The sequence below is a fragment of the Notamacropus eugenii genome, chromosome 2 (assembly GCF_028372415.1).
Source record: "Notamacropus eugenii isolate mMacEug1 chromosome 2, mMacEug1.pri_v2, whole genome shotgun sequence".
NCBI lineage: Eukaryota > Metazoa > Chordata > Mammalia > Diprotodontia > Macropodidae > Notamacropus > Notamacropus eugenii.
Genome location: NC_092873.1, coordinates 20464715 through 20478472, shown reverse-complemented (window position 1 = coordinate 20478472; position 13758 = coordinate 20464715). Strand labels below are relative to the sequence as shown.

The 13758-nt window shown below is 50.0% G+C and overlaps 1 long non-coding RNA gene across 1 annotated transcript; it reads right to left on the bottom strand.

Annotated features, from left to right (window-relative positions):
- Positions 1-7128: 7128 nt before the first annotated feature.
- Positions 7129-11857, bottom strand: LOC140524670 (uncharacterized). Its single transcript, XR_011973795.1, has 2 exons — positions 10451-11857; positions 7129-7419 (listed from the first exon to the last, which is right to left on the bottom strand). It is a non-coding gene; the product is annotated as an uncharacterized lncRNA (long non-coding RNA).
- Positions 11858-13758: the final 1901 nt, after the last annotated feature.

The following is a 13758-nucleotide window of genomic DNA, read 5'->3' as shown; positions in this document are numbered from 1 at the left end:
GGATGATGGGAAGAATCAGGAAGAGGGTAGCTAGGGGGTACCTGCAGTGTGGACCTCTATGTCCTGTGGTCTGCTTTCTGCCTCTGCCTCACATCTCCTTTAGCTTTCAAATCTTGCCTTTGACAAGAACTGTGCTAGATCAGGGTTAAGTCATCACTTCTCTGAGCATCTACAAAATGAGGTCCACAGCAGGACCCCAGTGACTGCAGCTCATTCCACCAGGGGTCAAGAGCATAGCTTGGCACACTTGGAGGGGCAGTGTCAAACACCAGCTGCTCCTTCTTCCTAGGCCCCTCGAGTGTCTCTGCCTCCTGTTTGCTGCGATTCTGGGCATGCCTTGCAGTCTTTTCCTGTGTAGGGCATCTGTGCTTACATCTCCATGCCATCCCCTAAACACCTTTAGGACAGGCCCGTCTACAGTGCTTCCTTTCATCACACCACAGGCCCCTGGGCTGTCCCCTTGATAGGATGCTCAGTCCCCCACCCCCATTACATATTGTATGTCTGTGTTCTGAAAACTCCAATGCCAATCAAATTTGGATAGCAAACTCTATCTTAGAAGATCAAGGCTTGGAAGAGGCCATCATTATCATTTTACTGATAGGGTCCAGAGAGGGGCAGGGACCCCTCGAAGCCACCGTAGCTAGCAAGCAGATGGAGGGTTTGAACCCAGAGCCCCTGATTCCAAAGCTGGTCCTGTCTGCTGCATGGTGACACCTCCTTCCAATGTCTGCCGTTGACCTCGAGATGCAAGAGTAACTCTGAGGCCTCAAGGAAGGGACTCCAGAACCTCTGGTAGCAGAGCACCACCCCTTCTGTTATCTTCCCCCCTGCTGGTCCCCTCGGACCAAGAGCCTGTGCTAAGAGAGGCTTTTTCTTAGTGCAGGGCAACCCTGATGATTCATTCAGCATTTTGGGATTAGGGGATTATCCTCATCTTTCTACTCCCTTATCCCCAGTGTAGGGACTTCAGATCGTTTCTTTTCACATTTAGTCTTGGGATAACATGGATATTCACACTGAGCAGGCATCCCTAGAGGACACGAAGTCAAGGACCTGCGATTTCATGGGTATGGGAAGCCCCTGCACCAATGCATTACTACTTGCCTGAGGCTAAAAAAGTCACCCAGCTTCTGATTGATTGTCAGGGGCAGGATATGAAGACTTTCCTCTCCTGTAAACTCCCAGACAAGTGGACATCCAGCCTTTGCTGAAAGACCCCCAGTAAAGGTACGCTCACCATTCTAGGGGCGGCCTGATGCTCTCTGGGGCAACTCTGATGGCTGGAATATTCTTCCTTAAATCCAGCCTAAATCTGCCTCTCTGGCTATCCATTCCATCCCCAAAATGCTCCAGTTCTATCCACACACACACCCCCATTCCTCCTGGGTCATGTTCACGGGACCCTACACTGATCTGGCTGCCTTCTCCAGACAGCTTCCAAATGATCAACATCCTTCCTAAAATGTTTCCAGAACTGAACCAAGTCCTCTACAGGTGGCCTGACCACAACAGAGGAACTGGCCATCACCCAGTGCGGCCAAGGTCCCATTCTCTGTCTTCACACATGTGGACTCACCTTTACTTCCAGTCTGCTGGAAGCTCCCAAATTCTCTTTCTGATGAAGGTGATGCTCTCCACACGTCCCCATCTTGTGCTTGTGACATTGAATTGTTGAATTCAAATGCTCACCTTGACAGTTATCCCTGAGCATTTTGATTCTATGATCCCCTGTTGAGACCTTTTGAAATCCTGACTCTCTCCCTCATCTGCTGAATCATTGATTTTATCTGTTTTCTTTTTTGTCACTTGCAAATTTGATAGATATATTTCTTAGATATCTGTCCAGGTCATCAGTCATTTTCTACAGCACAAGGCCAGACCCCAGTGCAAATCGACATTAACCCATTCATGACCTCCTAGCACAGTACCTGGCACACAGTAGGCATTTTTAAAATTTTTAAAAATTTAAAAATTTTTAAAATGCTTATTGACTGACTACTCTTTGAGTTCAGTTGTCCAATCGGTTCCAAACTCTAACTCATTATACTGTGGTCTGTCTGAGGCATGTCTAGCTTGGCTGGGGTGGGAGGGGGAAGACTGGAGGGGTGGAATTTCCTTGAAAAGATGAGTCTTTGTTCTGGGATCATTAAAATTTCCAAAATGTGATTCACAATTTCCCATCTGTAATCTATCCCTTTGGCAATACATTCTAGAATTTTGCCAGGATTTGGTCAGATGAGAACCTGTATTAACTGCTCCAGGGTTCTCCTCTTTGTCTGTCTTTACAGCCTTGTAACAGGCTGCAGCACCCCATCTGCCTGACCTTTCCATGTCCTAGGACATGTTTCTTCCTGGATCTTCCTCTTCTAATATGCTCAGACTCAGAACAAAATCTTCTTGCTTACGTTAACTGTTCTCACCCTTCCTTTGCCCATTCTGGCCTCTTGAACCCTGAAACCTTTTGTCATTGTCAATCCTAGCCTCCATTTTCAATATATGATTAAAAAAAAAACTAGGTTGATTGGTGAGTCCACTGTGCATCCCCATCTATCCTTTCTCATAATTCTTCCTTTGTTTCTCTATCTAAAATGTTTATTTTTGTGTTTTCTGAATTTCATTCATGACAGCTTCCCTCTCACCCTCACCAGTCACCTGTGCTCACTTCTCACTTTGAAGAATTTTGGTCCATGGGACCTCCCAGTCCACCCTCTGAGCCCTGTGAAATCTGCTCTTTCTGAGCCCAGGATGCATGTTTGCCCTCTCTCCTACCACACACTCTAAGATGGAGGGATCAATTTCCTTCAAAATCTAATCATTTCTAGCTCCCCTTTGGTGGGGATTCAGCCCAGAACGGCAGGTCCCCTCCAGTTCTCTGTCATTTTGAAAGATGAAATTATTGTCATAATGGAACATGGACATTAGTAGCTGTTTTGTTTTTGGTGGGACTGGCTGGATGCTTACACCATCCCTTCCCAACCTGACCCTGTCACTACTGAATTATGTCTCCAGTTCAGGAGGGTGATCCAGGTTGAAAAGTTTTGTCCTGTATCACTGACAACAGTAATGCTCTGGCTCCGGCTCTGTTATCTTACCCTGAAGAGGGAGTTCCCTCACCAGGAAATTCCCTATACCCATAACATTCATCTTTGTCGCTGTCTCCCCAGCTCCCAGAGTGGTGCGGCACAAAGCAGATACTTCACAAGTACTGGTTGAATCAAATTGAACCCAGGACAGTTGACACTTTCTTCGCAATGGGTATCCTTCCCCCGTTTAATAGACTGTTAATACTGACTTCTGCTAAGTGGTCAGAGATTTCATTAGGGAGGGAGGTCATGATATGCTCTGAAACTGGATGTTGTCAACTGTCAGTCAACATTTATTAAGCACCTACTATGTGCCCAGTGCTGTGCTAAGTGCCAGGGTTACAAGAAAGGCAGAAGACTGTGCCTGCTCACAAGGAGCACAGAGTCCAATGGGGGAGAAAACACACAAGAGAAAAGGGTAGGGTGGGGAGGGCACCAGATTGGGCATGATTGTGATGGAGGCCAGGCTCCAGAAGTGTGACTGGGAAGAAATGAAGCCTGTGGCCATTGGCAAGTGGGTCTGATAGGAAAATGCCTTGGACACTGGATTTTGCCCAGGACCACCTTTCTGACCCTGTGTCTTTCATGCCCCCAGTCTGTAAGGAGGCAGAGACTTTGGCCAAACTGGGTAAAAGGAGGTGGTGAGGCCTCATCCTGATGCCTATTTTCTGGTTGCTTGGGCAGGGGTAGGGGTGGCATTGACACTACAAGCCTCCCTGGTTTCCAGGGCATCAGCCTGTCCTTGGAGCCCTTACCCTGGAGGACTCTGGGCGGGGGGGGGGGGGGGGGGGGGCACAGACCAGAAGTCACTGCCTTGGAGGCCAACAGGAATGATTCCTCAGCAGCTGAGATCACCACTACCCAGGAGACCAGTTGGGGAGGAAATGGAGTTCTCGCTGCTCGATTTAACATGAAATAATCAATAAAAAGCTACTAGGCACCCACTTTGTGCCGGGTGAGGAGCAGGGTGTCAAAGTGAGCAGCACTCAACAAAATGAGCAGGGAAAACCCTGTCTCTGCTCTCCTGTCTACATGATCTTGGATAAATATTTGACCTCAAAGTGTTTCCCTCCAAATGATAAATGGCAGAAAAGGTGTTAGTCTCCATCGGTGCAGGAGATTATCACCTGGGGCTCCCCAGTAATGAAATCAAAGGTCTGGTTAAAATTTTTGAAAAGCCACAAGTGGCAGCAACTGGCCACGGACGGTTCCTGGCCATTCACAGGATCTTCTGCTCCAAGGTGGGGGGCGGCCTGTGGTTTGGGGGGCTGGCTCTCAGGAGCACTGGGTGGATGTGCAGAGAGTTAGGATTGTGGAAAGAGAAAATTCAAAATGGCCCCCAAATGAAATGGGCTTCTTTAGGAAGTAGTGAGCTCTCTGTCACTGCATTTCTTGTCAGGGATTCCTGTTCAGTTACATGTTGGACTAGGGCCAAAAAATGCATGGGGCCTCAGAGACCATCTAGTCTAACCTCCTTCTGTGACTGAGGGGGAAACTAAGGCACAGAGAGCATAAATTGCTTGCCTGAGGTCTCAGAACTAGGAAATGGTAAAGGGGAAACATGAACCCAGGACTTTCTGACTCCAGGTATACCAGTTCCCTTGATAGAGGAGGAAACTGCTTCTGGCCCTCCACCCCGGGTTGGGGTTACACCCTGGACAAATGCCTAGTCTGGGGCTGGGCTGGGGGCTGGGACAGAACACACGTCTTTTGGTGTCTGATAAATGGTGTTTGTGTTTCAGCCATAAACAGTGGGGGAAAGGGGGGAGTTAATCTTTAACTGTCTGCCTGGTCCCTTGCCCTGTATGTTTGCCCTCCCAGTTCCCAAGGGTAGTACCCTTCCTGCTGGGCTGGCCCAGTCAATACATGCCTGCCCCTTGGCTCTTTGCCCTCACCCTTTACTATCACTCTCTCTTTCTCCCTCCCTCCTTCTCCCCTCTCTCTTTCTTTTTCTCCCCCTCCCCTTCCCTCCCTCCTTCTCTGTCTCTCTCCTCTCTGTCTCTGTTTCTCTCTGTCTCTTTGTTTCTCTACCTCTGTGTGTGTCTCTCTGTCTCTTTTCTCTATCTCTGTCTCTCCTGTCTCTGTCTCTCTCTCCTCCACCCCACCTCACCACATTCTCTTTTTAAACTCAGTTTGAAGGAGGCAGACTGGTCCTGGTCCCTCTGAACAAGTGCTGGACCTGAAGTCCCAGGATCTGGAGTTCTGACACCAGCTCTGCTCTCTGCTATCTGTGGGACCTTGGACAGGTCACTCTGCCCCAGCGGGCCTCCCTCTGGGTTAGCTCTCTCTGTTCCAGGATGAGGGTTTCTAAAGGCCCTTTCCCATGCCAGTGGCTCACTCTCTTTCCAGGCTCTTCGCTTATCAGAGCCTTCTGAAGCAGCGGCACCCAGAGTGTCTGCAGAGCTCCCCAAGATCAGAGCACCTGGTGACAGCATCCCTTTCTGGCCTCTCTTGGGTACTACTGCTGGTTGGTCTTTTCAGTCCTGGCCAACTCTATGGCCTTGCTGGGCAGAGATGCCTGAGTGCTGTGCCATTTCTCTTTAGGTGATCTGAGATTGGACCTGTGTTGTTGGCTGCCTCTCAGGGTGAAGGTGGTCCCCAGGGCACCCCTGGATCTTCCGCAAACTGCTGCCTGGTCATGTGTTTGTGAAGGTGGTTTTTTGAACCTGAGTAGACATTTATCCTTTATTATCATTATGAATAACAGCTAGCTTTTGGGTGACACTTTTAAAGTTTACAAAGCACTGTCCTATCTCATTGATCCTCACAACAACCCTGAGAGGGAGGTATTCATATTATCCCCATTGTAATTACAGATGAGGAAACTGAGGCAGACAGAGGTTAAGTGGCTTGCCCAGGGTCAAACAGCTAGGCTGAATTTGAATTCAAGTCTTCCTCATTCCAAATCTAGCTCTTTATCTTCTGCACCAGCCTAGGTAGGAGGGATGGAGATGGTTCTTGCCCATTCCCCAAACTTCCAAACTTCTATAAAGCCAGAGGGAAGCTAAGGCATGGAAGTCATTCTCCAGAATCTCAGAAACTTCCCGAAGCCTGGCTGCCATTTGCTCCAGGGTCTTCCAGATCCAAGAGACTTTGTACCACAAAGGTCAACAGTCCGATATGGAATCACCCCAGATATGCCCTCAGACCACCCAGAAAACCGAAAGGGAAGTGACTTGTCTTTTGGCTTAGAGGCATTTCCTTGTGGCTGCCGGATAAGAAGGGGCAAGGCCTCCCTGAAGGTCAGGGGGCAGAGCCTAGGGGTTTGTTTGCTTGGCATGTTTGTTTAAATGGTTTGGGTTTTATTTTTGTTCCTTTTTGTTCGTTGAAATTTTGTTTATTGAAAACAAACGATATTTTTAAAAAGGAAGGTCAGGAGTCGGGAGATGGAACGTCATGACTGGAAGGCCACTTGCCTAGAGGGTTGTGCCCAAAGTCCCCTGTAATCACTGGGTTTGGGAAGGGTTTTAGGAGGCGATTGCTTTAGCCCCTGGGGCACTAGGGGGCCAGGGCAGCTTTTCCAGCTAGGGGTGTTGGGGAGAACACCTGAGGGAGAAAGGCTGCCTGCCCTGTTGGAATACTAAATGACAGAAAGCTAACATTGCCAGGACCATAAGAATGAAGACGACAAATTGGAAATTATTCTTATCCTGATGCAAGTCCCACAGAACATCCCAAAGCAAAGAAAAATTCCTTTGGAGGGAAGATCAAAGGAAAAGTGTTTAGACTTTGGGGCACAAGACCCCGTAGAGGAAGAAGCCCTTGACATGCTTCTATGGGGGAGGGAAATAGTGATGGACCAACAGACTCCTCTTGGAGCCTTCTGAGGGGTGGGCCGGGAGGTAGGGAGGAGCCCACTTGGGTTCTACCAAGAATTCTTGCCAAATAGGTGCTAAGCTTGGTTGTTCGTACATGCTGAAGGAATAGAATCACCTCCAAATTTTGGCACTCTGTAACAAAGCTTCAGTCACCCAACCCTAGTTATAGTGCAAACACTCTATTTAATTGCTTGGCACATAGTGAAACCAGGACAGACATTACATAATTAGTAGGCATTTATTCTACATCTATTCTGCATTCAAACCTATGCAAAGAGTTCTGGGAGATGTGGCAGAAGAACATTTTAATTCAGTGAAATGAATATTGATGTAATGTGGAGCATCTTTTGCCTAGGAGGGTGGGGTTAAGGATCCTGATTCCTGAAGAGGTTCTGGAATGGAAAAGCCTTGGGGGATGGCTGAGTAGGTGTAGATATTCCTTACTTGATATGATCAGCACTTTGGTTGACTATTCAGTCTTAGAAGATTTCTTGGATTCTTTCCTTCACCAGCATCTGGAGAGAAAAGAGGCTTTAAAGAGAGAGACCTTGGGATGCCCGCGTTGTCAGGGACCCCCAGTCACTGGTTCACCCCACTTCTCACCCACTCTCAGGGCTGCCCCACCTCTCCACTCAGCTCCCCTTTATCCTGTGTCTTCCCCTATTAGAAGGGAAGCTTTTTGAGGGCAGGAGCTGTCCTTGTGTTCAGTGATCAGTACAGCGCCGGGAAATAGTAAGCACTTCATCAGCGTTTTGTCCTGGCTTCCTCCAAGCTCCAGCCAAAACTCCGTCTTCTACAAGAAGCCTCATCTGATCCCTTAAACCTTAGTGTTTTCCCTTTGAAACTATCCCCACTTTATTCTTTATTTTTATTTGTTCTAGTTCAGTCATTCTCAGTCACGTCTGACTCTTCATGGCTCCATTTGGGGTTTTCTTGGCAGATACCAGAGTGGTGTGCCATTTCCTTCTCCACTCATTTTGTAGATGAGGAAACTGAGGCAAACAGGGTGAAGTGACTTTACCATGGTCATATATGTCTGAGCCTAGATTTGAACTCAGGAAAATGAGTCTTCCTGACTCCAGGCCTGGTACAATGCCCCTCAACCTTCCCAAACTTCAGTGTCCTCACCTGTGAAAGGAAGGCATCAGTGTCAATAGCCTCCAAGGTCCCTCCTAAATCTGTGATCACTAAATCTATGATCCTATAGCCTTGGACCCTTAATAAATGCTTGCTGGTTGTCCTCTGTGTTTGTTGGACAGAGAGTAGGAAAAGGTTTAGGGTCACACACACACACACACACACACACATACACACACACACACACACACACTCACACACGTTTGTTATAGGTGGTCAGAGGAGGCTATACTTTCTTTCCGGGGGCCTCTATGTCCTGTGCCGTGACTCTGCCTCATAGAGGCCTTGGCCCAGAACTTCCAGGGACTGCTTGGGACGGAACTGGACTTTACCATCTATCTCCAGGAGATGGCGAGCACCTCCCAGCCTCGCCTTTGGAGGAGGCCAGTCTGCCTGACAGGAGGGAGGGCTGGGGCCAGAGAAGTGAGACTCAGGGTTAGAGGCAGCTGCCTCCCATCCCTGGCTGTCCCTCAGAGGCTGCTGTGATCTCTCAACTCTGTGTGTACATGTACGTGTATGTGAATGTGTGTGTTGGTGTGTATATCTGAGTGTGTGAGCATGTATGTGTATGTATGTGAGAATGTATATGTGTATATGTGACTGTGTGCATGTGTGAGTGTATGTGTGTGTATGTGAGTATGTGTGTGTGAGTATATGTATGTATATGTGACAGTGTGTATGTGTGTTTGTAAGTGTGTGTGAGTGTATGGGTGTTTGTGAATGTGTGTGCCCTCCTGCAGCGTTTACCTGGGCTGAGGAAGGGCTGCAAAGGAACTGGGGAGGCATCCAAAGGGGAACTCTGGGCCTGGCGACAAGTTACTCTCAGAGCAACCTTGGGGTGAGGTTCACTAGCCTCTGCGCAATGAGGACACACAACCATAAGTCCTGGGGAAGCTGCTTGGGGCAGGAGGTCAGCAGCAGGGAGGGCTGGGAGAGCTTTTAGAAGGAGAAAGGCACACACATGCAGACGTCTTACATGCCTGGGGCAGAAGGGCAGCTAGGAGGGCAGGGTTGGGGGAAGGGGCAGGCACATAGCAGAAGTTTTAATACACACTTGTTGATTGGCAGCCTGATCCTAATGCCACCAGCTGCTATAACCGAGGACTGAGAAAAGAAACATTGGATTTGGAAATGGAGAACCTGGGTTCCAGTCCCTCCTATGCAATCTGTAAAATGCGCTGGCTAACTTCAGAGGTCCCCTCCAAACCCAGGGCAGGAGCCTGGGCACTGCTTTTCTCTTGCTGGGTCTCAGTTTCCACATCTGTCAAATGCAGTGGTCTGCTCCCTTTCGAGATGTACTTATGCTCCTAGGCCAGGATGGGTTGGAGGGGAGGCTCCAGGTCCTCCCCTACCCCTCCCTGTCCTGGTCACTCTGTCCTGCATGGGGTTGGGGGAGGGGGCTGTGCAGGAGGGAGAGGCCATGAGTACGCAGTGCCTAGGAAGGTGGCTCGGGGAGGGAGCAGGCCCAGGGGATGGGGAACAGACATGGGGCCCTTCCAGACTCCTGCAGAACACAGAAGGGAAGGCAGAGCCTGTCCTAGGGTGGGCGCCCTTGCCCATTCCTAGAATCTATACCTTGGCCTCCGGAATCTCCCAGAAAGACAGGGGAGGGCTGCCTCACTTTCTGTGCAGGTGCTGGGGTCCCACTGAGCAGAGGCCAGGGGGCTGCTGCCTGATTTCTGAGTCCTGGCAAGGGCAGGGTGGTCAGAGCCTAGCAGAGGCAGCAGCAGAGCTGTAGGGGATGGGGAGGGGCGCAGAGGGAGAGAAACCTGAAAGCTCAGCACCTGCCCTCAAGGAGCTCCTGCTTGAATGGGTGGAGGTCTGAGCCCAAGACAGAGGGAAGTTCCCCTGGTCCTTGTGGGGCAGGGGCAGGGGCAGGGCAGCTGGCCGGGTCTCTACTTTCAGGCCGTCTCATTCCTGATGGACAGGGCTCAGGACTCTCCTTCCTGGGCTGTGGCCTCACCACCACTGGTTATCAGACTTGACTCCAGTTATTAAAGAGGCCGCAAAGCTGGGGGGCAGGGAAGGAGGACAGAATGGAAGAGGAGGGGGAGGGCACCAAAGCCAACGTAGACCCTTCCCCCAAATGGAGGTTCCAAGAAGAACCTCAGGAGCAGTCAGGAGGCTGCAACATTGATTATTTCTGAACATTCATTATTTCTGAATGACAGATGGCGAAACTGAGGCTGAGAATGTTTAAGGCAGGATTTGAACCTCTGGTCTTCCTGGTCCCACATCCAGTACCCAATCCAATCCCCTCCACGAACCTCCATGGCTCTTCTGTGTGAACATGTCAGGGGCTTCTGAAGGAAAGACCTTAGTTTGAGGACTCAGAATTTCAGGAAGCAGGAAGAGATCTGGGAGCCCCCTTTGGGCCATTTGATCCTGGGGCTATTGGCAGCCACTTACTTTGCCTATGTCTAGGCCAGCTGTGGATGTGGGTGTTAGCCCCTTGCCCAGGCCAGGGGTGAGTGAACAGATGACCCATGCGAAGCTTTGACTGGTCTTTGGCAGGCTGCATCTCAGAGCTGGGGTTCCGGAGAGAAGAAGGGGCACCCATGCCGACCTGAGGTCGGGAGGCCTCGCTTCTGATCCCAGCTATCCCCTTTTCTGACTTTCGAATAAGGGAGGTGGCCATGGTGGTCTTCTGGTGCCCAGTGAATTTCAGGTGACCCAAGTGCAAGCTTGCCAAGTTGCTCTGCCTTCTCCGCCCCTTCCAGCGGGGTCTCTGGGGCACAAGCCTGGCATTCACCCACGGCGCTCTCTCTGCCTCTGTTCGCCCTCGCTCGCAGCTGCCTGGCCCAGCTCCCCTTGGCACGGCGGGGCCAGGGCACAGACAGCCTGGGGAAATGTGAGAAAGGCTGGGGCCCCTCCCCCTTTCCCACAAGAGCCCTTTCTTTTTCCATCTCTCTCCGCCTGGCTTTGCTTCAAACCCTGAGTGTCGGCCCTAGAGCTCACCCTACAGAACATCGCCGCCCGTTGCTCAGAGGGATCGGACGGTCACTCTGCCCAAGCGCCTTCCCCTCGAGCAGGGACTCGTGAAGCTGGGGAGGCCGCAAAGAGCAATAATGAGGAGACCAGAGGACTGACAACCACACGGAACTCGCAGGTTCGCGCCGCGCTGCCGGTGCATTCTCGAGCCGAGTCTGGCAGGTGCTACGCTTACGGGATTCAAAGATGAATAAACTGAAGCTCTGAGTGGTTCGGTGATTCGCTCAGGATCGCAGTTAGTGTCAGAGGCAGAACTGAAAATCTCGTCCTTCGGGACGCCAGGCTCCCTCCCCATCTCTGGTACTCCCGCGGGTTGCTTCTCCTCCCGGAACCTCCGTTTCTCCATCTCTAAAATGGAAGTAATAACACCTGAAGCAGCTGTGTGATAGGGATGCGAGGCGGCACACTTGGAGTCAAGAGGACCTGAGTTCAAATTTTGCTTCAGATATTTTCTGTGTGACCCTGGGTGTGTCACTGAGCCTTTCTCAGCCTCAATTTCCACCCCTGGAAGTGGTCTCCTAGCCACAAGTCTCTCCCCACTCCAGTCCATCCTCCCTCAGCTGTGACGGTGTGACCATGGCAACTCCCCACTGAGTAACCTCCAGGGCATCCCTACCCTTCCTAGAATCAACTAGAAAACCCTCTTTTTGGTGTTCAAAGTCCTTCCTATCCTACCCCTGCTTTCAGGTTTCTCACCCTCCTTCCACTCAACCGCATTCTTCCATCCCATGCCCCCCACCTCCTGGCTGTTCCTCAAACACACACTTCATCTCATCTCCAGACGTTGCCTCTGGCTGTCCCCCTTGCCTGGCATGCCCTCCCTTGTCATCTCTCACCTCCTGACTTCCTTGCTTCCTTCAAATGCCAGATAAAACCCCACCTTCTCCAGGAAGTCCTCCCCTGCCCCTGTTAATTCTGGTGCCTGTCTCCAGTCTACCCCACCTAGTGCTTGTTTGTACACATTATGTCCTCATTAGATCGTGAGTTCCTTAAGAGGACTATCATTTGCCTTTGTACCGTTAGCCCTTAGCACCATGACTGGCAAATAATTGGCACTTAATAAGTGCCAAGTGGTTGACTGACTGCTTGACTACCTCCCAGAGTTGTTGTGGGGATCACATGATCTAACATAACTTAAAGCACTTTGCAGACCTTAAAGGGTTATGTAAATGTTATGATGATTAATTATTATATACGTATATTAATTATATATGTGTATATACTCATATACACATATACATATATACACATATATTTGGAGGTTTCCTGTCTCTTACTGTGTGACCCTGGACAAGCCCCTTCTGCTCTCTGGGCCTCAGTTTCCTTATCTGTAAAATGACAAGGTTGGACTAGGATCTCCAGGGTTCATTCCAGGTCTAATGATCTGTCACTGAACAGGACAAAGGATGGGTCAAAGGGGTTGCACTCAGTGATGAAGGACAGACTGGACCTTTGAGCTCCATCCCTGAGTGCCTGGCAGGAGGGCCTGGATGCAAGAGTGGAGAGTTTCAGAACATCTCAGTGGTGAGGAAGCCAAAGTCTCACCTTCGTCTCACTCCAATACCCCCAAGGCTCCTGACCTCCTTGGAGGATACTCCCTGCATGGATGCACACCATCACCTCAACCTGCTTCCAGCCTGAGAATCCCCATCTGCCATTTTCTGTAAATCCCAGATGTGGGGGTTTAGCCAATGGGTGGGAAGCTCTCCTTTTCCTTTTTCAGTGCCAGTCAAGAATACTAAAGGCACTGACTTTATTTTGCCTCTCTTCCCCTGGGACCTCTTGCAGGGCTGCGCACAGTAGGAGCTTGTTGTATCCACTGGGGAGTCTCTGACTCAGCCCTCACTTTTGCTTGTGGATAGGGCCATCTGCCTGCTTTGCCAGTCACATTGTTCTGCATGATTTGTGCCATTTCACGTCTTGTCAGCACATCTTGTACATAGTAGGTATGTCATAAGTGGTGATGGAATTAAACATCTGACAGCCAACTTCTACCCACCATCCTCCTTGCAGTCACTGTCCCTGTAAAACTTCCCCCTCTTGTCCCTAGTCCTGGGTGACTGAAAGACCAGAGCTTGGCACTTAGTAGGTGCCTAATAAACACTTGACGACGACCTGGCACATCAGGTCTAGACCAGAAGGACCTTAGATTATCCAGTCATAGGCTTCAGTTTCTACGTCAGAGTTGTTCCTGTGTAGTTGTATATAGTCCATATAAAACACACATGCAATGTCTATATGTGTGTATATATGTGTGCATATACATATATACACACACACACATGTGTACATACATGCACACACACACCCCCTCCTGGGAACAAAAAAAACTCATCTGGGTGCCACCAGCTTCCACCGTGAATAGGTCTGACAGTGACTGTAAACAACTTTCGGTTTTCCAGTTTCCCACCTGGGTAGTGCGTTTAGTAGGCTGGGACTGGAGCTTTCTTTTTATCATTTTCTCCATCAGATAATGGGGCCTGGTCACCTGGCATGTTGGCCCCAGGCCTGGACTACCTGTTTCTAATTTGGAAGCAATCACTTAGCTGGGGAACTAGGTGACCAACATCAGAAAGGCGCTGGTCTATGGGGTCAAGTCAACATCCCAACAACAGCCAGAGTTCACAGGAGGGAATGTGAGCCTCCTCCTAATGGCTTCCTGAGCATGTTAGGGGTGGGGCCTGGGAAGGGAAGCAGGAGGGAAGATAAAGGTTTCCAGGAGGTGA